General features: G+C 38.2%; 1 protein-coding gene across 2 annotated transcripts in view; it reads left to right on the top strand.

Annotated features, from left to right (window-relative positions):
- ACXD (Adenylyl cyclase X D) overlaps window positions 1–27,955 on the top strand; it is a 152,409-nt gene that overhangs the window by 20,552 nt on the left and 103,902 nt on the right. The gene's annotated exons all lie outside the window — the stretch shown is intronic.

The raw sequence follows: 27,955 nt of genomic DNA, 5'->3' as shown, positions 1-27,955 counted from the left end.
GGACCTTGAGCATGGTAGTCAGACGCGTTACCGACTGAGCCACCGCGGCCACAGAAATAAAGTAGAAGATACAATAACAGAGGTAATCAGGAAGAGTGAGAAAGAAAAAGAGAAACAAAGATAGAAAGAAACGAGAAGTTACATAAAGATTGGAAGTTAGAAAGAATGGGAAAGAAAGAAGGAAACAAAGAAAGAAACTAGAAGATACAGAAACAGTGGAAGTTAGAAGGAAGGAGAAAGAAACAAAGATAGTAATAAACTAGAAGATATAGAAAGTCAGAAGGAGACTATACTGCACAAACGACCCTTGTGTTTTACCGTAAAAAATATATTTACACTAATAGTACGTAATTCACATTTCGACTTGCACTGTGCATTTTTCAATTAGAAGTTCCAGTTCTATGAAATAATAAAAACTTTACTACATTGCTTGCCATAGCTGCTTTTCTTTATCGAAATCCGTGTTAAACATACAGTATTGACAGGTCGAACATTTTACATTTTATTTCAACGTGGATATATCTGCGAATTTCCACTAGGATTCAACTTTCTTTATTTCGTGTTTTCATCAGTATTTATGATTTTCATTTTATTTTTTGATATTGATTGATTTTGATATTGCAATTTATTTTCGTTCATTTGAGTTGCTTTTCTTCAATTTGTATGGAAAATATATGGGTTTTCGTTATTTTATTGTCGTATTGCCGCTTCTGTTGTGTGTCTGGTAATTATACTTTTGGTGTTATTTTGTTTCTTGCCGAGTTTTACTTCACATGTCTCCCTTATCGCACAACGCTAGGACAACCTTGCTTTGTGACGTCACTCGAGGAATGTCTACGTTGTTAAGTTAGGTTCGTTAGGTTTGGTTCTCGTAGCATAAATACACTGTAAAGGTATTATTTATGCTAAGATAGCTAAACCCAACACGCCCAACATAACAAATTAGGAATTTAGGAATTAGGCTGATTATGTTCATTTATAAGGGAGATTTCTCAAACTTAAATATTACGTTTTTTCCACTTCCCATTGTTTCCTCGCCATAAATCCTACATTTCTGGAATCCTTGACTCATACCCTTTCCAACGATGTATCATACATATTTCTATTAGGAAGAGTAGATTCGACATCCTTACCCAGAAGGAAGAAAGGTAGAAATAAGGATGGGGAGAGAGAGAGAGAGAGAGAGAAAGAGAGAAACGAAGAAAGAATGAAAGAAATGAATAGAGGGAGTGGAAAAGAAAATGACAGAGGAGTAAGAAATTTAGTAACAGTGGCCACTAGGGCCCGGGACTTTATGTTATAACATATTTTTCATTTGGCTTTGGATCTAATATTGGGATGAGATCTTTACATATCTGACGAAAATCAGCCGAAATAAGCAAACATGACAAAGCATATTTCGACATATTTCACCAATTTCGCGTTTTTACAACATATTTCTTCAATTTTGTTGTAATAAGACATATTTCTGTATAATTTCGTAATTCTCTTGCACATAATCGGTTATTTCATAATTTTTTCTTCGTAGCTTTAGCACAACGGATAGTTCATATTGTCGATGGCAGGATATGGAAATTACGGAGGAAGAAAGGTGCTGTCTTTTCTTAGCACAGAACAATAATACCCCACTTTTTTTATCCCACCGACAATTGATAGCCAAACAAACATTATTGAGGAAAAATGTTCTCTTTCATTGTTGCACGGTAAGTAAAGAAGTTTCCTTCTCATTTCTTTGCCTTTTTCGCTTTTCACAAAAATCAGTCAAAAGTAAAAATAACATTCGGTACATTATAGCCCCTACTCTACTCTATCGGGTATGGGAGAAATTCGAGAGTACTGTTGTGCATATTTTTGGCTTTACTGGGAATATTTCTGCATTTTTCTGACATATTTGTAATTTTTCATTACATATTTTCCAATTTATATGACATAATTACATACATATTTTACAGTCCCGGGCCCTAGACCACATTGAAAATATTTTCATCCACTACCTCGCGCATTCAATAAAAATCTCTGGTGACATCATTGCTATTACTGACTGACGTTGCACTGAGGACAAAATAAGGTGACCTTGTAATCCTCGTGGCCGATTACAATCTAAAACAATTTTTCAACTCATTACGCCCAATCAGCTCATCAATAGAGCATTTAATCTCTGAAGAGTGTGACAGAATCTCAATCAATTACTTCTGTATGGATGGGAAGAGTTTAGATTAGATATTAAAATCTTTGAAAGACCTCGAAAGTAATTACAATAGAAACCCACGAATATGTGACGAAAGTGCTGATTGCACAATAATGTCATCCAACCAACGCAAACTGAGTTCTTGGTATAGACTGGTTCCATGTCGAAGTAGCATGCTTCGTGCTGCGTGCTGCATGCTACAAAGTTTAAAACTTTCAGAAAGAAAATAGAAACGAAACCTTTAAGCTTCATTGTGGCGACAAGTGACATGCGACATGAGGATTTTACACCGAAGTGACAAGCGGTCCTATCCAGACTGTAGGAGAGCATTTACTGCGCATGCGCGACCAACTGACCGAGGCGACACGATGCACGACATTGCAAAAACAGCCTAGTCCGACCGACAAGCGACACATGCAGCTTGCCGTTCCACTTCGGCACGAAAGGTTGCATTTATATATGAAGGTAAGTTTGTTGCGTGTCACATGTCGCTTCGGTCTGAAAGCTAACAGATTGTTCAAAGACCTTGACAGGTTTTTAAGCGACAAAACGAGAGCGAGGCAGACCTATGTAAAATGAAGACCAAACTGACTCCCAGAAACTCTTGACCTGGTTCAAATTTTTTATAAACTACAGGGTGACCCAAAAAAAGGTAACCGAAATCGATTAATTAACAGAGTGTTATCTATCGCTCAACTGTGTGTGCTACATCTCGTCCGCCATTATCTACGACCATTTCCATACTATTAACCATATGTCGGTCTTCCAGACATCCCTTTGTTATGGTCAAGCACTAAACCGATTCTCCTGAAGATTTCCACCCATTGCAGAATAGTTTTCTTAGGTAGTGGTGGTGGTTTTCTAAACTCCTTCCGGAAACTCTCGCGGACAATTTTCAGCGAAGGTTCGTTGTTGCTGCTGCGAAAATAATGTTCAACATCCCAGGTGTGTTCTTGTGTAGCATACTTCGGCATTTGTTTAATCACTTACGCAACAATCAGTAAAGAACAGGAATGAAAGAATAAGAATTAATTGAAGTCAAATGTACACAATTAGGTAACAATTACATGTAATTTGTCTGCAAATAAAATCCTAGTATGGTAGCAATAATTTTGGCTACCTTATATTTCGGTTTACTTTTGGGGGTCATCCTGTATAATGTGCGATATTTGAAAATTTACCTCAACTAAAATCAGTTTACTATGTCACTTATTCAGACGTACAAAGCGAATAATAACCTGGTTATTTATAGTTAAGCCACACACAGTATATTGTTTACAATAATTATCAAGTCAACACATTAGTGGTAACTGTTGACTTGTGCAGGGTGATTGCACACTTGGAGGACAAAATTCAGTTGTGTGTTCGAAGCGTTGGGACGAGGCATATACAGCAAAAAATTATTAAGAAAATCGATTTTCCTTAACGACCTCCATACACTGCAAACTTTTGTGGAGTGGCACGTATATGTATGTTGTTTACAGAGGCGTAACTTGGCAGTAGCAAGGGGGCACTTGATTTCCCACCCAAATTTTCAGGTTTATTAAAATTTACAAGTTAATGGTACTTTTGCTTACCTCCCGGGACCCGGTGGGCAAAGTAATTAGTAATGTTTATGATTTTGCAAATGTAACATGGCTAAAATTAGGTCCAAAGTTGTTGTTTATACTAATTTCGGGACGAGATTGAAACGTGTGTGTATAAATGGAGAACAAACCGGGAGCGAGAGGGATATTTAGAACTCGAGAGGAGACCGAGAACGAGACAAACCTCCTCAAGGACAAAACGAGAGACTGCTAAGTTCTATGCTATATGATGTGGTATGGTATTGTATGGTACATAGTAAACTGTAAAGATAGAAATGCAATACAAAAAGTGTACTGCAAATTGCTAAGGAAATGTAAATGAGATAGCTGATTATACAATTGTGACATTAATAAACATTTCATATCATAAACGTTAAGAAAATGTTTAGTTACTATAAATGCATATTACAACTTGCCGCTGGCAAATTCGAACACTGGTTCACACTGCGAACGATTCTAGCTTGAACCGTCCAATTTGATTCCATACGTTTTCAAATGCGTAGCATGAACCACACTTGCAGGCAGCACGTTGCATGAAACATGCTACTGCGGTGTGAGATCTGGTTAAAATAAATAATCCCACATACCAGAGTGTGATTTTGCACCATTATTATTTTAATCTTATTGCAAATTTAAATCACAATATCTTACCCCTTTTCAAACATAAAAATTTTAAGTTCACACCTCACAGGATATTCCAGTTTATGTACGTGTTTCATAACTAATTCATGACAAACTTCATAGTTTTATTGCCAAAATATGCCATATTGTGTGGATATTATGTAAATAATCTGTAATTAAGGCATTTATCAATACTTTATCACAGATAATAATAACTTTAAATATTGTAGAACATTGAACTCTACACACTCCTGAAACAACATTGTGATATTTAACTTGAGAGTTATCGCGGGGTCAAAAATTCACGTATTCCTTATAGCAATTCGAAAATCATTACATCAAACCGTATGACGTCAAGTGACCTCCCTACGAGGCTCCTTGATTGCTTTCTGGTTATGCTATCGCCTTGTAATCAAGGGATTCAGAGTTAGAAAAGGCTCACCCTTCTGCCCACCCAAATAGAGTACATGATTTTTGTTTTTGGAATCATTTAAAGTAGAGAAACAAGCAGATTCTATGTTAGAGATAGATAGATAGAGAGATAGATAGATAGATAGATAGAGAGAGAGAGAGAGAGAGAGAGAGAGAGATACAGAGAATGACACGAATATTAAGAGAGAAGGGGATAACAAGAGATAGAGCTACAGTGGAAGAAATATATATATATATATATATATATATATGTTTGAATTGTTGTATTAAGTCCAGTTTATGCACAGATAGGCTAATCAGGACTAAACTTACAGTTGAAAGTGTAGATCCAGTATAAATCCAAGATAATCCCAGGATTCTTCAGTGACGTCACATCTCAAATGTTCTTCACTTACTCTTCTTCCCTCTCGCTCCAATAGTCGGAATCTCAAAAATCTCTACATGAAAATTTTTATATACGTATTTATAATACTCAGAATTACATGTCCTACAAATAAATTTAATATTAACTTTAAAAAAATAGTGATTTTAGTGATGTTGAACTTCTTGAAAATGAATAATGAGATCTAAAATTAAAATTAATAGTTACTGAAGATCCATTTCTTTTGTGAAGAGATGTCGTGCTAAGATTGCGCATCAGAAATTCCTTGGAAGAGATAGAGAAGAAGATCCATCATAATCCATCACAAGCGAAATACATCAATTTTTGATGCCTGCTGAATCATGAGTGCCTAAGACGTACAAGGGCTGGTTTGAACGTCAAAGGAGCATTACTTTTACTTGCTTTTTTTAAAAAATTATGCAAGCTGAAGTTACGTTCACATTATGTAATCTAGATGTGGTCCATGGACATTAATACACTGAAGAAACCCTTTTGAATCAAATCAAAGGCCTAAGCCAATTCTAGTGTGGTACACCGCTTTGTTTTTACCTTTCACTTCAAATTACTTCAAGAATGTCTCTGTCTCAAATTACCCTCCAGTTACAAGGTGATCAGATTTTCAAAACAACAAAACGGGACATTTTTTATATTTTACTGAAGGAAAAACGGGACGGAAAAATGTACACATTCTAAGGTAAAGTGTTTCGTCATAAAAACGTATGTTTGAAAACTAACTAAATAAATAAATGCTACGTAAATAACTTACATAATATGGTGATATGTACTGTAATCGAACCAAGCAGTTCTTTAGAATTGGAAGTCATTCATCGATGTGTAAATATTATTTAGTACATCCTACGATACTATGCCATTGTTATTAGTAGGGCCCGGGACTTTATGTTATAACTAGGGAACGGAACTTTATGTGCTAAAAAACACAGAAATATTTATTTTTTATGTGTCATAAATGTTGAAAATATGTGATAAAAACAGGAAAATATGTGACAAAAATAAAAACATTTGGTAACAAAAACAAACTATAACATGCATTTTAAACACCTAAAATTAGTTTCTAAATGATTAGCTACCTCTTAGCGAGCAATTTTTTGGAAGAGTTGCAGTGGATCACCATAGTTTTTTCCAAATTCTCCATTGTAAATCTGTGACGATTATCTCTAAAAAGCATCTTATATTGTGAGAAAGATCGCTCCACGTCACAAGAAACAATTCTTGCATATTTGAATCACGAAATGTCACTAACGCTTAAGTTTTCCAAAGCTTCCTCTTCCTCTACTTCACTTTCCAAAACACATGCAATTTGGCACAAAGTTTGAAAACCTTGTTTTTTCCCAAAAAATTCTGTACATTTAGACATTTAGATCCAGTGAGTTCTTGCAGTTTCGATTCTACTATACGGACTTTAACAATGGAAGCTGCCAAAGTGTTCGCGGACGATTCAAGCTTTCATATGGAATTAGAGAGAATGGACAGGTTTGTTGAGATGTATGCCAATTCGACTTTTACGGAGAGCTCCATCAACAGTTCTTGCAGAATTCTTCTTTGTCGAGATCATTTACAACAGATACAATTTTTTCAAACTTCTGGGCATAACATCTGCATCCAACCAAGTGCCCCATCGCGTAACTGCAGGTGTAGGGGGAAGGGGAACCTCAGGACATTTTTGTTTAAAATTGTCTATTCTTCTAGCCAACTTGATAAAAACTTTCTTGCCATTTGAAACCAGTTTATCGACATTGGGATAAAGAGCTCTTATCTTTTCACATATTCTATGCAACGCATGGGCCACACATTTAACGTGCACCATTTTGGGGTAGCTAACGGCAAGGCCTACTGCAGCTTTTTTCATGTAAGCTGCAGCATCTGTCACGAGGAGAAGAACATTGTCAAATGTTATGCCTTCCGGCCACAATAGCTGCATTGCTTCATTAAAAAGCCTTGCTATCATTACGTGTAGCCAGCCCCAGCTACTACTTACAGCTATTTTCTCCCAATAGGATCGTAGGCGAGGTGCCAGAAGTCTGCCAGCGAGGGTGTTCAAAGACAAAACAAAACTAGCACTCTCGATATGAAAGAGGTGCAGAGAAGCCTATAAACATTTTTCCTTCGAGGATTTCGAGGTGGATGAAGTCAATGAGCGATTTTATGTATTTAAAATGAAAATTCGCAAAATATGTATTTACATACGGAAAACTGGAAAATATGTGTTTTATGTAAAATAAAATTTGCTGTGTTGACATATAAGGCTATAATCAGAATTTTGGCAAAAATGAGGGTCTGTATCTTATCGCAGAAAAAACATTTAATTACCTAAAGTTCCTTTCCCTAGTTATAACATATTTTTCATTTGGCTTCGGATCTAATATTGAGGTGAGATCTTTACATATCTGATGAAAATCAGCCGAAATAGACAAATTTGACAAATCATATTTTGACTTATTTCACCAATTTCGCGTTTTACAACATATTTCTTTAATTTTCTTGTAGAATAAGACAATTTCTGTATAATTTTCTAATTCTCTCGCACATAATCGGTTATTTCATATTTTTTCTTCGTAGCTTTAGCACAACGGATAGTTCATATTGCCGATTTCAGGATATGGAAATTACGGAGGAAGAAAGGTGCCATCTTTTCTTAGTGCAGAACAATAATACCCCACTTTTTTTTTATTCCGCCGAAAATTGATATTATTGAGGAAAAATGTTCTCTCTCATTGTTGCACGGTAAGTAAAGAAGTTCCCTTATCATTTCTTTGCCTTTTTCGCTTTTCACAAATATGAGTCAAAAGTAAAAATAACATTCGGTATATTACAGACCCTACCCTACTCTATCGGGTATGGGAGAAATTCGAGAGTACTGTTGTGCACATTTTTGGCTTTACTGGGAATATTTCTGCATTTTTCTGACATATTTGTAATTTTTCATGACATATTTTCCAATTTATATGACATAATTAAATACATATTTTACAGTTTTATAGGACATAAAGTCCCGGGCCCTAGTTATTAGTAATAACACAGATAAGGGTATACACCCTTGTCTGTGGTAATAGTAGAGAAGCTGTATTGTTGCAGTAATTCTATACTAGTCAGTCATTGTCAAAAAAGGGATCGAGATGAAGACTTATCATGGCATGTTAAATAATTTTGAAGTTTCGACAACTTTGTTGCCCTGTTTTCTAAAGGTCTTGGTAGCAATTCTTGATTTTGTCTCTTGTCTTTCTTTACGAACGACTGTCGTGATACTTGGGTCTCGAAACACTGTATACTTATATTTCTATTGCCACGTATTGCCTTAGGACCAGGCAATACGACCAATAGGCCTAATTTAATATACACCGAACATGAGTTTTATGTAGTAAACTTCTAATTAATGTTTTGATTCGGTAGAATAGACGGTCAGCCACCCAAGTGTTTTCCGGACATAACACAGCTTCCCTTTTCATTGGACGTCGCATTTTACGTCCAATAATTCGGGACAGAGACTCAAAGCAAGCTAATATGGGTAATATGGGACATCTGATCACCTTAAGTTACAATCAGTGCTACGATTCTGCAAACCAGCGCTATTTATAGCTGTTTTCATCGTTTATACATGCACAGCAACAACAACACATAGAATAACTCTCTCGATATGCAGTGGCTTGCCCAGGATTTTCGAAAGGGAGGAGTTATGTATACTTTTTCTTGGTAGTCAACCCTCATGTTGTCATATTTTCCTACCTTTGACGTTCATTTTTTTAGGAATACTGGGCGAAAGGGGGGGGTTATAACCCCCATCAACCCCTCCTTGGGCGCGCCACTGTCGACATGGCAGAAACAACTTACCAACTGCAGCAAACATAATGGTATACAATATATTTGGTTATTGAAACGAGATAAAATATAATAAAATGAAACGGAAGATTGATGTACGCTCCAATTTCTAACTAGCGAAATGTATCATATCTTTTTTTCTTTGCACGTTCCGGAAAAAAAATATGGTTCATTCCTGCGCACTAGCAATTTATATTATTTTCCTAAGCAGAAAATATATAGCTCTAGGAGTAAGGCTTCACACATTCTCGATCTCATCCATAGCGGACGCTCTGACCTAATTTATCCCTTAGGGTTGACCCCTGAGGCGATTATACAGGGACATCGACGGAAACCTTCCACCTGAGATTACTCACCGTGTAAATCGAACCTAGGTTCCCCTTTATGATAGACAAACGCCTAACCCGATTGCACAACCTCAGCTTCTTTATAGAGGGAAAACGTGGTGATACTATATCTTTCAATTTCACTTTATTGTCGATCAAAGTTATAGTTACGCGACTTTCGAACCACCCTGTATGTTGACAGTTAAGGAAATGGTGCGTGGAAATTATCGCCTGCCTGTTCTTGCTCATTGGAAGGCCACCACAGCGGAGAGTAGGCCTAACGCTTATCACTTGTTTTTCTAGTCTCTTACCATACTCAGTGTCAACGAGTTGTTTACGATAACACTGATAATTACTTTTCTCCTGTCATTTGAAATTCTCCACGGCTTACCCTTGGATGAGACGCAAATAGTGGAAAAACTAGGTCTTTGCTTTTGTTTCCCGGAAATGTCGAAGCATTTCTATAACGTTTGTGCACCTTAACGTTTACAGTGCAAACATATAGGGCGTCCGAATTTTTTTGTCTGATTCTAGTACGTTAGTATGGTTCTCTTGCAAGCAACTCGGCCCACTCTTGAACTCTGTGTAGTAGTTTTCGATTTAACCGCTCGTTGCGCTGCCGTGCTGAATGTGTACAGTCACGGGCACTTCTGGGTTGTAACGATTTCATTGAGAATCAATGTGATTATTACAACCCCGAAGTGTCCGTGACTGTACCCAAAGAGTCATTCGGGCTTATGTCATGGTCTTCAGCCGACTAGGGGCGTTATCAAGACGAGACGAGACTTGACAGAGTCTTGGTCTTGTCTCGACTTATAAATGCCTGTCTCGTTGTCGGTCATGTGTCGTCAAGTCTCTAAGGCCTTGTCTCGTTCTCGTCTTAGCCTGGTTTCGAATTTCGAGACGAGATTGAAGAAACGCAACTACATATCATTTTGAAATTCCTCCCTCCACATTCAGTAAACCAGTTGTCAAAGTTGAGATGGGTCAAGAAGACTGAACGAACCCTAAATGTCTTTCCTTTATCAAATCACCAATAAACTGCATTAAATTAAGTAAATTTGTTTTTATATTTGTACGAGTAAGGAAATTTTGGGGTATCTTAGGTCCAATAAACCTTAACTGAACGAATTTCTAGTAATGACAACGCCATTAATAAGTCTAATTAATCATTTATATCAACATAATGACTGATACAAATAGTTCTTGCCATACGCATTAAAGAAAAGGGACTTGTCGCTGTTGTGAAATCATTAACAACACACTCTCATATTCCTATAATTGTATTCTGGCAAACAAGCCAAGTAATCGTAACATTCTTTCTACAGGAAATACATTTTACACGAAACCTTGAATCGTGCAAATTGTAGTACAACGGGTTATTGAGAAAGTCCGTAGGAAATTCTCTTGTGGCTGTGTAATCTCGTGACCCCCTCCCCCTCACTTGAAGTTCTAACGACTATCCTTGCGGATAGAAGGGAAAGATGAAATTTGTAGGAGTGTCTGTATGTGTGTGTGTGGGGGGGGGTGAGAGAGAGAGAGAGAGAGAGAGAGATAATAAACGTGAGAGAGAAAGATTATGGGAGAAACAGGAGTGCAAGAAAAATAGTCTGAGGGTTTTTAAGCCCACTTTAAGCACAGAAAGGCTAATCGGAACTGGGCGTACAGTTTAAAATCAGATCCGAACCACCAAATGACTACACCAGGATAAATCCTTAGGATCCCTTGATTACAAGGAGAGAACGAAAAGGGACAGAGGGGGTGATATAAAAGGAGAGAAAGAGACAAAGACGGGATAGGAAGAGCGACAGAAAGACATGTGAGATAGAGACGGAGAGAGTAAGGAAGAAAGGAGGGAGAGATGAAGAGAGAAGAGAGAAGAGAGAGAATTACAAGTAATATACAGGCAGACAGACAGAGAGCGAAATCTATAAAAAGGCAGAGAGGAAGAGAGAGAAATACCCGTGAGATAGGGAGAGGGAGGAAGAAAGCGAAGACAAGAGAAGAAGATAGAGGGAAGAAGAAGAAGACAGGTTATATAGAGCGAGATGGAGAGATAAATAAAGAGGAGAAATGGAGATAAAGACAGGAGAGGAATAGAGAGACAAAGACAGGTGAGATATATAGAGAGAAAGAGAGATAGAGAGAGAGAGAGAGAGAGAGGAAGAGGAAGAGTAAGAAGGAGATTAAAAGAGATCTAAAGAGAAGCAGGCAAAGAATGACGAATGAACTTTTGAGAGAAGAGAATGTATGTTGTGTGTGTGAGCGAGAGGGAGAAGAAGAAAATATTTAATAGTATTTTTAAACACAAGAGAAGTTATGCTTCCGTTACGTGTTATATTTTGTTTCGTAATCGTGTTTTGATTCCATTTAGGAAAAAGTCAAACGGAAGTTGCTACTCCTAAATTCTTGGTTCGGAGAATCGTTAAAATAAACAGACCCACTTTAACTCTGAGAAAGAGTTGCTGGAACGAGATGGAGGTGGAAAGGAAGTTTCCTCCTCCTCAGTCAGTGAACCATTCGGAGTATCAACAGGAAGAAATTAAGGCAAGGTATCCACTGTTGCCAACTTGGCTCCTTGAGAACCAAATCTGGGCCTTTTTGCTATTTTATCCCTGGGTGTGACACCTGATATCTCCTGCAAAAATATATTTGACGACTGACATGGTTTTGGCGTTCAGGCAAATGGAAAATATTGCATGCATTTTCACTTGTACAGTGCAGCATCTCCTCTGATAACGATGTCACTTTGTAATCAAGGGGTCCCATTTTCCATCACCGGTGATTCTGATCTCAATCTAAACTATATACCAATCCAGATGTGTTTGTCTTATGCATGTATTCCGTATCGAAATATTTATTCTTAAGAGCACGCACGCGACTCGAAATATTTCAGTACAATTGATTGATTTGATTTATTTTAATACACTTTTTTGCGACTTTTTGCTAATCGCGAAGATCAGGGTGAGTGATGAAGTGATGAAATTGATGAAGGGTCACTCGCAAAGAAAATCCTTGCACAGGTCGGGATTTGAACCCGGCAACCCTGACGTTGTGGCGCGCTGTGATAACCACTCTGCCACGGAGGTCGGCTCCAGTATAATTCTCAATACTACGGATCCGGATATCGGATAATTTTCTATCCGGATATCGGATAATTTTCTATTTGGATATCGGATAATTTTCTACCCGGATATCGGATAATTTTTTATCCGGATTTCAAATATCCAGATATCACATATTCTAATATACGGATTATCAGGATATGAGAATTATCCGTTATTCGGATTATCAGAGATGTCTGGATATTCGAATGTGTGCATTATCCGGATAGTTCTATCGTTTATCCTTTTTACGGACCTTTATTAATCAAATCTGCATTAACAGAATTATCCGGATATTCGTATTATCCTAATTATCCGTTGCATCTGAAACTGATATAATTTAATATCCGGATATCCGTTATTCGGATCTTGTGGCCATCACTAGTGTAAACGATTCTTCTTCTTCTTCTTCTATATGACCCTTCAACAATATCCTGTTGACTTTGGTCAGCGTTTCTGTTATTGTTTTCCTTCAGAAGTCTGTAGATTGTCACTCAAGTTCACCAGTACCACAAACATAAATCGATTATATTAATACATCACTGTTATCCTTGCGCTGTTACATTATAAAATCATCTTATATTTCAAGCCTACATTTTAGTCCATATCCGTACAGAAGCCATATTAGTGGAGGAGAAAATTCTGATACTGTAAACGAACACAATGGTGCAACATTCCTTTGAAGGGCCAGCAGAGCAGACCTGCTTTCCTTGGTTGACTCCCATCGTCGCTGTTTTCTGGCTTTCGAGACCGGAGCCCGCTAATTTTTCTTTACGAGCAGGTCCTCAATTATTCTCAGGACGCTGGATAGACGCATAGAACGCTACGATCAACGTTTATTTTAATAAGAAAATTAGTTCACTTGATGTCTACTAAACGTAGTGAATGTTGTGGGTGTTGTACAGTCACGGACAGTTATGGGTTGTAACGATCCCACTAAGAGTCAATGGGACTGTAACAACCCAGAACTGTCCATGACTGTACACTCGCTTCACTTATAGCGCCACCATTCGCATATTTGTCTTTCAAGGTGCAGTTAGACCCATAGGCGTAGCTAGAACTTTATATTTGGGTGTGCACAAAGAAAAAAATGAGGTCTTGTAGTACCTTTTTAATAGCATATTTTGCAACACAATCACTTGGCTCTTTAAGTTAACTGCACTGATATTTGTAAAGGAATATAAATTCACAGTGTTGAAAATTTCTGAATATATGTAGTAGAAAAAATCAAATTGCATAGAAATTACACACACACAAAATGTTCATAAATGTTACAAACAAATACATCAAAATACACGTAATCGATAACAAGAGACGTCTGTCAAAAGGTACAATGTTCTTTAACTCATCAATAAATTGATTTACATCAATACACTAAGCTTTTTTCTGTTCCACAAATAACAAGAGCAGGGCTTCCAATCTATCCTGCTTCTGAGTTGCTCTTAATTTAGTTTTAACTTGGGTAAGCTTGGAGAAAGCCCTCTCACTCGTGCAGCTTGTGACAGGTATAGAAGAAAGGCGCTGTAGTACAGAGTAGAATGCAGTAAATATCTTCTTTCTCCAATGACATCAAAAAATCGAAAATCTATAGACACCCGTTTCATCAGCGATAATGCACACGTTTGTACCAAGTAATGACATTTTCAACTTCTTACAAACTGCCGCTCTTATTGAAATATGTGTATTTAATTCCCATTAGGGTGTGCCTAGGCACACCCGGCACACCCCGTAGCTACGCCTATGGTTAGACCCATTTTCGCTTATTTTTAAGTAGAAGTTTCTACGACTTGGTGCAATTAATCTTCAATTCTTCTTAGTGGAAGTGAAAACTTTTCTAATTAATTTAAGAAACGTTAAAATTAATTAAAATTGCGCTGTATGAATTACAAAGTACTACTAAATTCGTTACTGCACGGTGACACCTTGTGTGTATTCACTTTGTGTGTTTCCTTTACTTGTGGAAGTGATTCTAATAAGTGACTCATTGTATCTGAAAACAGCGATAATAAAATTTGTTAGCATCACTCAGTGGAAGAGAGAGGACTGTGGAGCATAATTTACAGGAGAAAGAATGATTAACGCTTGTTAGAATATTATTATACCAATAAATTCCGCTTAATGAATGCCTTCTTGGTCATCCATTGTGCTTCCTAAATGATCTTTTAAGAAAGTGCCGTAATGAAACACGGAACACATCCGATTCTAAAGTAATCACAGTTCTCTCCCTCTCTCTCTCTCTCTACTTCCCTGTCTCTCTTTTTTACTCTTCTTCCTCTCTCTCTTTTTCTTCCTATCTTTGTATTTCTATGTCTATGTCTTTCTTTATTTCTCTTGCCTCTCTATTCCTTTCTTTGTTTATTTCTGCCTCTGTACTTTTCTCTCTCTCTCATTCTTCATTTCCTTCTGTCTCGGTATTTCTGTTGCTTTATTCCTGACTGAATTTCTCTCTTTCTTTTTCTTCCTCTGTTCTTTATCTCTTTCTCTATTTCTTCCTGGCTCTGCATTTCAATCTCTTTCTCTATCTACCTCTGTTCTTATATCTTTCTTCTTTATTTCTCCCTCTGATGTTCTATCTCTTTTCTTCCCTTCTTCCTCTATCTTCTTTTCTTCTTTCTATTTCCTTCTTTCTTCTTTTCGTCTCTCTTCATCTCATCATTGTTCTGTGTATGATTTTCCCTGTATTTTAAGTTATCATCAAACTTTCTCATGTAAGCTATTTGGGCAGACGGAGTACCAACCGATTTCCAGCGATTGGAATACAAATATTTTGAAAATTTGTGCTTGTATAATTATACAAGAAATACAAGCACCTATTCAAACAGCAAATAAGGCATATTTCTCGATATTGCCTTAATCAGATGTAGAGATGTCAATTGGAGAGCTCGAGCGATGCTGTGCAAGACACCCATTCGTAGTATTTTAGTATATGGATGTAAAGCATGCATGGACTCTTACGGAATAAGCTGCTAACAAACTTGACTCATTTGAGAGTGAAATCCTCCGAAACATCTTTGGCCCTATTCAGTCACAAGGAGTGTGGAGAATTAGATATAATCCCGAAATTCAAACTTTATAAGGAAGTACCTCCCTCCATATACATAAGAATATAAAGACTATACTGGGCTAGCCATGTAGCTAGAATGGATGAGCATCGGATTCCGAAGAAGATGCTAGGAGGAAATATGAGAGGAAGAAGACCTGCACGAAGGACAAGGATCAGATGGGAGGATAGTATCCAGAAGGACGCAGACTCCATACTTCACATCAGAAACTGGAGAAGAGCAGCCCAAGACAGGACGTTCTGGAGAAAGAAAGTTAGGGAGGCCATGGTCCGAAAACGAGCCAAAGCGCCATAGGTAACAGGTATAATAACTAAATAAATAAATGCTCTTTTTGTACCATACTCGTGCGTGACTGTCCCTCGGTAAATATTTCCATCCGCTTCGATTCTCCGATTCTTTTTGGGGGGGCATATTTGCTGCACACATTGAACATTGAACTTCCGATGTGGTACAGTCACGGACACTTATGGGTTGTAATGGTATAATTTACTTTCAATGGAATCGTGACTGTGTCCGTGACTATACAGACACGCTCTTACCACGCCGCCTAAAATCGCTAAAAAGAAAGAATGACCTTTTTCTGATTATCTAAATTGCAGTTGAACTCGCATAAAACCACGCGCAATGAATTACTTATACCGTTTCCTGAATGCATTGATTAATTCATTCAATGATTCGGTTTATTTTACTTCGTTTTTCTGCCACTTTTGGCTAATCGCGAAGGTGAGGATGAGTTGTGAGGGACACAACTGCATAGCGTAGCGCGCTGTGCTAACCACTTCGCCACGGTGGCCGGCGTTTCGTATATTCATGCACTTCTATTCAAATATTATTCTTTTCTGTTGTCAAAGTAGCCCACGGATTCGATTCCCGCCGGAGTTTTTCGGATCCACTTTAAACTGTAGGTCCAAACCCAATTAGCCTATCGGGAGTAAGTAAGGCTAATCGGGACTGGACCTATACTTTAAAGTGGGATCCGAACCACTATGTGCCTCCACTGGGTATAGAACCCGGGACCCCTTGATTACAAGGCAACGACGCTACCACTGCGCCATCGAGGTGGCCCACGACGACATTCGACTCCGGTGTTACTTTCAGGTGGATAATGCTGTCGCCTTGTAACAAAGAGGCGCCGGATTTGATCCCCGGTGGAGCAGCGATTCGAAGGTCTGTTTAAACCGTACATCCAGTTCATTTTACCAATCTAAACACAAAGTGAACTAAAAACAAACTTTTATCATATATCATCTTAGAAGGTTTCAGGTTCCAATCCCGCCCAGGGCATGTATAATCTATTATGTTTGACCCTTCATCAATTCTTCATTCTTTCATATCGTTACGATTAAACCAGAAAAGGGATGTTAAACGGAAACATATAAGCTAAAAAACAAGGAACAATACAGGGTGAGCTAGGGATTTATAGTATATCTTCAATGTGTGCACCTTGAACATTAATGCATTGTGCACGCGACGTTTCTAGTTCTCCAGAACCTTTTGCAGAACGTCCGGCACAATCATGTCTGCACATTACACAACACGTTCCTTCAGATGCTGGATGTTCTGAATCTTAACTGAGTAGACGAACGCCTCTAAATGACGCCAAAAGGGGAAAAAATCAATTGGTGTCAGGTCTGGAGACGGCGGTGGCCACTCATGACTTTTGACTCACCCTGTACATATCACCTATTTTATGAAATAAATTATTTTTCAAAAATGTTTCTTTCCTCTGTTCTACATTTATCATCGAAGCAGCTGACAAGTGTTTTTATAGATTTGACACAAAAGTACTAGGCGGTGCTGCACTCTCGTGGCAGCTTATTAAACCACAATGGTTATTTTCCTTTTAGAAACTGTTGCAATCTTCTAATCCTCCACAAAGCTTACGGAAGAAATGTTAGATCTACCATCTTATGATTTACAACCATGTTGTCAATTTGACATTTATTACACTTGTAAAGACTTTAGAATATCAAGCTTCAAATGCATCGATAATCACAATATTACTTCACTTTCTGTATTATAATCCGGTGTTATGTCTACTATGCGAGTCGGTTACGAAACTAAGCTTCTCGAAAGGTGGTTTCCCTGATACGCTGTCATTCATAAGAAAAAGTTTAAAAGTGCGAGAACTGCAGTGGAGCAGTTGTTAGTTTTACATCTACGGTTATTGAAGATTTAATTAAACTGTTTCAGTTCGCTGAAGTGATTAGTATATTAATCGAAGTGCTTAACGTTGTGTGGTGCTAGGTAAACAGCTGTTATGTTGGAAGGAACTGTTGGTAAACACTCCTCACTCATTCGTGTCTCTAAAGTGATTCATTTGAAAATGAAACTCCTCGACTTATGGTGATCTTCGTGAATTTCTCTCCGTTATGAGTCATTTTGCTGCGATATTTTGTGTACCAGAGAATGTGCAGTGTCGCTGAAAAGTACCAGAAGCGAGTCAAGAACAGATCAAAAGAACCAGATCAATCGATTCGCGAATCGATTCTCTTGCTAAAGTCGCAGAGCTGCACGTAAAGTACAGTTGAGTAACAATGGATCGGGTAATCCAAGGAGGAGATAGGAGCAAATCGTTTCCAGGTGCGAACGCTCCAAATTCCAGACATAAAGATCGAAAATTTAAAAGGAGAACCACAATCCAGAGTTTCTGGAGTTACGTGCATGGAATATCTCCATCCAAGGTATGTTCATCCTAAGTTCATCTTACAGGGGCAGTTTACGGCCATATACCCACTGTTCATCATACTTTTCTCACCCAATGTTTGAGTTCCTTTTAAAGTCCAACTTTTGCACAGAGAGGCTAATCGGGACCCGAACCACCATGTGCCTCTACCGGGTATCAAACTCGGGGTCCCTTGAATACAATGCAACGACGTTAAAACCACGCCATTGGTTTTCAAACTGTAGAACGCGCACTCCATTTATGATTTGAAGGGTGCACGCGATCAGCTCAGAAGAAAAATGTCGAGAATACTCTCAGGATAACATTTTTCTGCAGGTGTGTGTAGAGCAGACTTCATTGTTTCAGATTTCATAGCTTTAACATTCAACGTGAAAATAAGGCTGATTTTGTCATTGACACTATCATCTTTGTTTCATATGTTATGAAATAAAGTACTCGTTCGAAATCTCAACCTATTTCATCCTTCAACTCAAAAACCCACAAACATTTGTTAAAAGTGTAAAAACGTTACGAGCACGACTGGGTATATTGTTGGTGAAGTTTATAAACATGATAAATAATACTAGGCTTACCATACGTCCGGTATTAGCCCGGACAGTACTAGTTTTTTAGTGATGTCCGGGATTGCAAAATGTCCGGGGTTTTGAGAATCTGAACATGAAAATAGCTACCGGTATTGAACATTCACGACCAGAATTTAAGACAAACAAGTCATTTCTGAAAAACGTCATGTCTAGTGAAAAGTACAACTGAGTCAACTAACAGATAATGCTACCTAGAACAGAGAGGTTTCCTAAACATCAGAAAATGTATTATTCAATTAAACATTTAAAAATTAATTGATTGATTTTAGAAAATAATGTTAATATTTTTCTTGTACAATTTATAGTTTAATGTTCCAATAAACTATTAAGGTTTTTAAGTAATTTCAATTTATTTTTTGTAAAAAAACTGAAATTTAGCAGTAACGAGTTGATCGCCAATATGTCCTGGGTTGGACCCAAAAATATATGGTAAGCCTAAATAATACAGGCTGTTCTTCATACCTACCGATAATCCCTGTTATCCTATCCAACATATCAAAAACGCCCAACCAATTAGGCAGTCAAGAAAATTCCTTAAAACCCACTCTTCGGAGAAAACCTATGATGGGGTTGGGATACATTAGACGTTTAGTTACGACTAAATGGTACAATGAGGAAAAAGTTTGATAATTGCTGCAAAACGCCATTGGGAACGCCTAAAATAACTAAAGCAAATGCTATGAAATGAAAGTGTGAAACCTGAATAATTTGTTATCCCTCTCCAATTGTTTCTTGGTCCAATTTATGTTACCGCCGCGAAGCACAGAGAAACTTTCAAAGCACATGCAGACAATCAAGGTGAACAACTTTTATCACTAACAATTTGCTCGTTCATGCTTATCTCGAAGATACAAGCGCTCGAAGGTGGCGTATTTTTCTCGTCCCTATGCAACCACTAGGGACAGATTCTCATTAGTTGCCACTGAATAAATTAGAAAAGGGTGGTACCGAGAATCTCGACTCGTCTCGAGCGTGAGCAGGTCTATCTCGTTTTTGGTCTCGTCTAGGCTTATGAAAGTCCGTCTCGAAGTCAAAGTTCGTTTTAAGTCCACTTTATGCTCAGACAGGCTAATCGCGACTGTACCTACAGTCTAAAGTGGGATCCGAACCACTGTGGATGTGTTTCCACCGGGGATCGAACCAGAGACACCTTGGTTACATGGCGACAGCGTTTATAAGTACGTCATCGGGAGTCTTGTCTCGTTCTCATCTCAAGAAAGCATCCCAGTGTACCTCTTAATACATCTTTACGTGTTGCATTAATAATACATCGTATCAGAAGTGTTGGTCAACGACGAACCAAGAAACAAACAATTACCCTCACAGTTATATAAACTGATACATTTAAAATGCATAATTTGATGCTCGATTGATTGAATTGGTTTCTTTTACTTCGCTTTTCTGCCACTTTTGGCTAATGGCGAATGTGAGGATGAGCGATGATATGCAGTGGCGCAGGAACGTTTTTCATTTGGGGGGGTACAAAATTCAGCCTCCCATATATATATGTCCAATCAAGTGTCGCAATAATAATAATTAGGATAATTATATTTAATTAAATTAATATATTAATTAATTAAATATGTACATTAATTAATATTGTATTGTAATTATTACATGAATAGGTAAAATATAGTAAAAGAATAGAAATATAACAGCAAGTATTCATTATCTAGCGTACGTGTAGTTAAGATCGCCAAGATTTGCACAAAAACAACTGCCCTGTCAGATAGAAAAAGAATTGAATATTTATTGAATAACAAAAAAAAGGAGTTAGATCCAATTAACGAAAAGTAAAGTTCCTGATTAATATTTTATGGATATTATCATTAGTAGTGTGCATAAATCTTTGGAATCCTTCAAAGCCGTATGAGCCAAATTCCTTGCCTTCCAATAAGTTCAGCGGAGAAAACCATCGAGTATAAAGGGTGCAGCAGAAATAACTCCCGGATTTCATTCGTGAATAACAAAGCAACGATAGATGTTATGCAAAATTTTATTTCACAGTTGGAAAGAACAAGGATTACCATTTTCTTTCCCATATGTACCGAGACAACTCCATGAACGCCCCTAGTTTTTTGAGGAAGACGGCACGCAGTTAATGTAACGTCTGATGTTACGCAACTTCCTGCAGCCGCAATCGAACGAACGTGGCAAATTGGCTGTGTGGTTCCAACAGGATGGTGCCACAGCACGCGTATCGATGAACGTGATACGTGAAATTTTTCCAGGGCGTCTGATCTCACTTCGAAGTCACCTTCCATGGCCAACTCGTTCCCCCGAGCTCGCACCCTGCGACTTCTTTCTGTGGGAGTACTTGAAGGCTAAAGTTTACCAAGGAAGGCCGAGGACAGCCAATGATCTGAAAGATGGTATCAGGCAGGAAAGAGCGGCAATACCGACCAGACATGACTAGGAGGGTAATGCAGAACTTCAGGGCGAGACTTCAGAAATGCGTACATTGTGCAGATCGGCACACAAATGGTGACTAGTGGCAATTTTAACAAAAAATAATTGGAACATTTTGTTCTTTGCAAATGTGCAATAAAAAGTAAACCTTGTTCTTTCCAACTGTGCAATAAAGTTTTGCATAACATCTATCGTTGCTTTGTTATTCACAAATGAAATCCGGGAGATATTTCTGCCGCACCCTAACTTTTAATTGTTACGCTGTTCAAGCATGGTATTGGCATTGATGGAAATTGAGTATAACAAATGCTAAACAATTATATTTTGATAAATTACTTTCACTACTTGGTAAGTCTTTCGGGGGGAAGGGGTCCGGACCCCCTGGACCCCCACAAAAACGTCCTTGATACCTAGTTATAATGTGAAGCCATGAGAAATATTCTCTTTTAGAACAGCACACACGAATGTCCTATTATTTTATGCAAAATATGCATACATATTTTTCATTGTTTTTGTTAGAATTTAAGTTTTTTTTAAAGAAAAAAAAACAGATTTTAAAATCAGATAACAATTCTGAAACATATAAGGCTAAGCTCTGGACCTCATTCTGGGCTTATTTGGATTTCACGGAACGGAAAATCAGGAGTGAGGGGGATCTTGAGCCACCCCAACCAGGAATAATCATCTCCCACCCACTGGATATAGAAACTACATTATATAGAGTTCCACTTCCGTTCCGTTCTTTCTAATTTTAAAAGTCCCATAGCTACGCATAAAAATATCTTTAAACAATTTATGGCAGGTGTGTACATCCAATGCCTTTTAGAAGCCATGTATTTGATATTTTCTCAGACATCTATAGGCTGTTGTATTAAAAAAGAAAAAAATGAGTTCAGATGGTTCCCAATCAATTCGAAAGAAGTCTAACTTTGAAATATTTGTGAAAAATTTCACAAATCATTTATTTGTAATATAATTAGCTGTACCTAATGACGCTCTTCAAGTACTGAAAGTAATAATATCATTCGGTACATTTACAAAACCGAAATCCTTCAGCTCTCAGAAGTAGCAAGGAAAGCCGTACGCTCAAAAGTTTATTCTTTCTTTTCAATTTTTGGTGGACAATGTGAAGAGCCGGCCAAGGTTTATTTTCGTATGTAGTGGTATTAAATGCAGATACATGCGTGTGTTTTAGGATGACATGTTAATTTCTCGTTTATGTGAAAATGTAAACTTTAATGTAAGCAGAAGCATGTGCGCGTCACAGTTAAAGATTTTCGCATCTACAAAGAAAATCCAAAACACATTCCCACCTCGCCGTACTCCGTGGCGGAGGGGTTAGCATAGCGCGCTATGACGCCTGAGGTCCCAGGTTCGAATCCTGGCCTGCCCATGGGTGTTATTTTTGAGTGTCCATCAATTTCATCATATCATCATCACTCATCCTCATCTTCGCGATTAGCCAAAAGTGGCAGAAAGGCGAAGTAAAATAAACCAAATTTATCAATCAAATATTCCCATCTTACTCCCAGAGACCTTGTAAATCCAATCCAAAATCTACCAATAGAACCTACAGTGAGTCTCATTTATCTCGTGCATTCATCTGACTAATGTAATTTTCTTACAATTTGACTTTAGAGTTTAGCATAAAATGGCGTTGTGTTTGTGTTGCATTCGATATCACAATTAGATTTTAAGCAATTAATGTCCAATTATAAGTATAGCTACCTAATACATAGGTAAAAAGTAGTCCCCCCTCTGATAAAATCGCAAATTGCACCCTGTTTAAATGTCTAGGAAAGATTTCATTTCACCTAGGAATGATATCGCGATGCGATGAGTCTAGAATTGTCACAGCTTCATCTCGTCTCCTGTGTGGTGAGGTCCTTCTCGTTCTTGTTTGTACTTATTTTTCTTTCGGTTTCCACTCTGAAGTTATGAAACCTTATTCCAAATTCACCTCATTCTCAGATAGGCTAATCGGCATTCTATTTTTTAAAAAATATACGTATATCTTAATATATAGGTTTAAGTATAGTTTTCCCAACACCCTCTTACAAATTCATGAAAAATATGGGTGAGGTAGAGGAATGTATTGTACCCCCCCCCCCAAGTTGGTCTGTCGTGTCTCGTCTCTTTCGTGTAAGTGTTCCGTTTCGGAAAATTCCATTATAAATATTCAAAAGAAAATGGGGTCAGTCATATACTCTTCTAATGAAGATTTGTATCATATCTTCGAATCGACGCGACCACTGCTTTAGAAATGTGTACCCCCCCCCCCACCCTTACACAAAGCAGCAATTGTCTGCAGCGTAATTGTCTGAGAGTCAATCTGATTCCATCGCTCCACACACATTTTAAACAATTTTCATCTCCTTAAAGAGGTTTCCAAGAACTTAGATCAATGAACTAACTAGTAGCAAGCACAATGTAGTATAATAAGTTTACAATTAAATGTTTTGAATTTCTGTGGTAAGGACTATAATGCTTAAAATTTATAAACAATAATACATTTTTTATTGGGCGAATTCATAATAGGTAATTTTAACAGTAGCACCTTCCGTCTGCTGTCTTTGAGTTGTTGTTTTAAGTCCACTTTATGCACAGTAAGGCTAATCGGGACTGGACCTACAGTTTAAAGTGGGATCCGAACCACTTGTGCCTCCACCGGGTATCGAACCCGGGACCCCTTGATTACAAGGCCCGTCTGTTGTCAAATTACGAAAGGGGGTTACAGGGGGTACAACTTGATTTACGGATTTAGGGGGTACAGTACCCCCCTTCAAAAATTTGCGGGGGTACAATGTACCCCTGTACCCCCCCGTTCCTGCGCCACTGATGATATGACAAAATTGATGAAGGGACAGTCACAACGAACACCCATGCCCAGGTCGGGATTCGAACCTGGAACCCCTTCTGGTTGGTTAGATTTGATGCATTTTATTTTTTGTGTATGCAGTTGCGGTACTCTGTAACATTTTTTCTTGCCTCCAATCTTCCACACAGCAAACATTTACTCTTTTAGAGAAAATATGGCGCAGTGTGGGAATAAACGCCACCCCTCCTCTCTAGGCACACACCACAAGAGATAATGAATGCATTTGTGCATAAAACCAATCCTTTCCTGCCCGCAGAAAATGTGACAACGACGTGACATTCCAACACCTGGGGATAAGCTTGACACAGAGCAATACAAAGCCCGTATCAGTGAGACGAACGCAGTATCTTATGAAATGGTGACGATAAGATACGAAAAAAGTTTTAGGTCGAAACGATACCGCTTATCTGTTGAACTTAATAGTTTCTTTAAGACATCAAGATATGATTGTTTGTCAGATTAATTTGTGACGTATATTCTTCGAATCCAATTCGTGATTGCCTAATTGTTGAGGCGCATAGTGGCGTGCTCAGATATTTAGTAAAAAAAAAAAGGGTAGGTATGACAATTTCTTTATAAGACTTGTACAGCGTGATTCAAAAAGTTTCGTACGGCTATATTTCCTGAACTCTACATCGTATGTGAATGGTCTACATAACTTTTGAAAGAAAAGGTTCTAAAGTTTCAAATTACATTTGATTATACTCACAATAAAGATTATAAATGTTCAATGTACCCCCTTCGGCCATATGGGTAAGATCTAGACGCTAGCTGAATTTGTTTCAGACCTGAAGAAGAATGTTTTGCATCACTGAGTTCACAGCAGTTGATTGATTGCTTTATTTTGCCTGCCACTTTCGGCTAATTTGCGAAGATGGGAATGAGTGATTATGTGATGAAATTGATGAATGGACACTCACAAACATCCATGCCCAGGTTGGGATTCGAACCCGGGACCTTTGGCGTCGTATCGCTAACAACTCCGCCACGGAGGGCGGTGTCATAGTGTAGAAGTGTAGAACGTCCTCATGGCAAATGTTCTCCCGGAAAAAGTAAAATGTCCCCCGGAAAGAATACAATAGATTAAGGCCATTGTAAACTTCCCCCCTCATGGTAGAATTTCCCCCTCATTAAACACAAGGGGGGACGAAACACAATGGGTCCTAATTATTGTATATCTTCCACCCGGAAATTCTACCATAGCCGACCTATGGTATTTCGTCCCCTCCTCCAAATTCATAGATACGCTTCTCTATATGGTAGAATTTCCGGTGGGATAAAGTACACTGATTTAAAACGTTCCCCCTACCGGTAGACAAGCGTATCTATGGATTTGGAGGGGGGACGAAATACCATAGGTCGGCTATGGTAGAATTTCCGGGGGGAAGATATACAATAATTAGAAAAAATATAAATATGCTGACCAAGGCAGTAATTTATTTTATTAAAAACATAAACTAAACGTAACGTTTCAACCTTCTAGCAAGGTCTTCATCAGACTCTGTATCAAATATTGTATGTTGGTGTTAATGGTGTTACAATAATTATAACCCATTGTGTTTCGTCCCCCCTTGTGTTCATGAGGGGGAAATTCTACCATGAGGGAGGAAAGTTTACAATAGACTTAATCTATTGTATTCTTTCCGGGGGAACATTTGCCATGGCGGACGTTCTACACTGTGACACCGGCCACTGCAGATGTGATACGAATTTCGACCATATAGTGAAGATTTGAATTATTTATTTTTCTTCGCAGCATTCACCTCTCTACCAAGTTTCAGTTCAATTTTTTGCTTCGAACGGGCTCCAAAGGAAATTGAGTAGGTTCATTTTAAATATGGCCACCACCGTTCATACATTCCAACAAATTCCCTGCATCTCTTTATGCTAGGGGGAAGGGGGGGGGACTAACGCGCCTTTCGGTACATTCTGGTTATGGCTCTTTCGATCTCTCCTGGACATGTATGTAACTAGTGGATATTCAATAGCATTTGTCATTCCCTCAAATTATTTCAAATAGACATACTAAGCTCGTAGCTATTGATAGGCTAACATCATGACGGTCGTTGCGAATGTTTGATTTTCACAGATATACAAAACATAACGAGATTATTTTTGTCTTTTTAAATTAGTATTTGCGAGGTCTATAATTCCAGAAAATTTTACTTTCGATTGATTGATTGATTTGGTGTTTTAAGTCCATCTTATGCACAGTAAGACTGATCGGGACTGGACCTACAGTTTAAAGTGGGATCCGAACCACTTGTGCCTCCACCGGGTATCGAACCCGGGCGACGACGCTACCACTGCGCCATCGGGGAGCCCATTTTACCTTCGAGTGATTTGCCATAAGCCTAAAGGTTACATTATTGCTTCTAGTAGCGGGGTGCATTTACCAACTTTGCTGATTGCTACTCTAAAAAAAGTGTAACCCATTTTTGAGAATCCTAAGAGAAAAAATGGGAGAGAGTACATCAGGCCCGTAGCTAGAATTGATCTCCAGGGGGGTTCACAGGTTATCAGGTTATCTGTGTGTGTGTGTGGGAGGGGGGTCATTAAGTTACATAAAATTTAGAAATATACAAAACATCGCTTGAAGTGTTAATTGACTTCTATTGAAATCATCCCTTATACTACATATTCCACACTACTTTTGACGATACAGATATTTATAATCACACAAAAAAGTACAATATTCAATCATAGTGCCTACTGTACATTCCACCCCTGGCCGAAGCAATGAAACTCCCTTTTGTTTCCAGAACTTTGGATCTGTTGACCTTTGACGCACATGCGGATGGAATTTGCAGGATGACATCAAAGTCACAGATTTTTCTCTAAAAGGGAGGTCGCAACGGGGCTAGCGAAGGTACAGATAAATAATGTAATACCTGCTGTTCATGTTATATGAATTTATACTTCACCAAAGTTGTGAGCAAAATAATATGTGCTGTCTACATTTTCACTCTTCACTGTAAAGAAATTATACAAAATAATGTTACCTAATGTCAAGGGGGCGGACGGCAGTGCCAAAGGGGGCAGATGGTAGTTCCAGGGGGGCTCGTCCCCCCCCCGGCCCCTGCCTGGCTACGGGCCTGGAGTACATAGAGAGAGGGGGGAGAGATGTAAAGGAACAGATTATAAAGGGAAAGACATGTATAAAAGTAGGTAGAGGGAGAAACAGATATGGAAATTAAAGAAAGGATAGAGAGTTAGTGGGTGAGAGAGAAACGGAGAGGGAGAAATAGAAATAGAGAGAGAGAGAGAGAGAGAGAGAGGGGGGAATATGAACATTAAGAAAGATAATACAATTAGCGGAAAACAATAAATAATTTAGAAATTACCAGATAAAGTAGATAGTAGTCAGACATGAGGATATTTCCAATGAACACAAAGTCGTCATCTGACTAAACAGCATTTGTGTATCCAGGAAAGAAAAGGTTTAACACCCTCACCACACTCACTCACATATACCCACTGTCTGTCTGCAGTCTGTGTCTGTCTGTCTGTCCATATCTATCTCTCTCTCACACACACACACAAGCATTTAACCTGTTTGGCAGCAGAGTTCGATCTAAACACCGAAGAGTTTCTTCGGTTCGAGTCCCGGCTAAGGCATGGGTGTTCTTTGTGAGTGTCCCTTCATCAGTTATATCTTATCATCTGTGATATTCATCGTCACGATAACCGAAAGTGGCAGAAATGCGACGGTAAGTAATAAAAGCGTGTATTACAAGTACGCTTTTATAAGATTCCAAGCAGTGTGAGAAAAAAAGTTACACCTCGTTTTGTTTTCTGTTCTCCTTTATGAGAAAAAAGGATTAACTTAACTTTGAGAAACGTTGCTTTTCATTGAAGATACG

The sequence above is a fragment of the Lepisma saccharinum genome, chromosome 5, assembly GCF_977018435.1.
Source record: "Lepisma saccharinum chromosome 5, izLepSacc3.1, whole genome shotgun sequence".
Classification (NCBI taxonomy): Eukaryota; Metazoa; Arthropoda; class Insecta; order Zygentoma; family Lepismatidae; genus Lepisma; species Lepisma saccharinum.
This window is presented reverse-complemented; position numbering and strand designations above follow the sequence as displayed.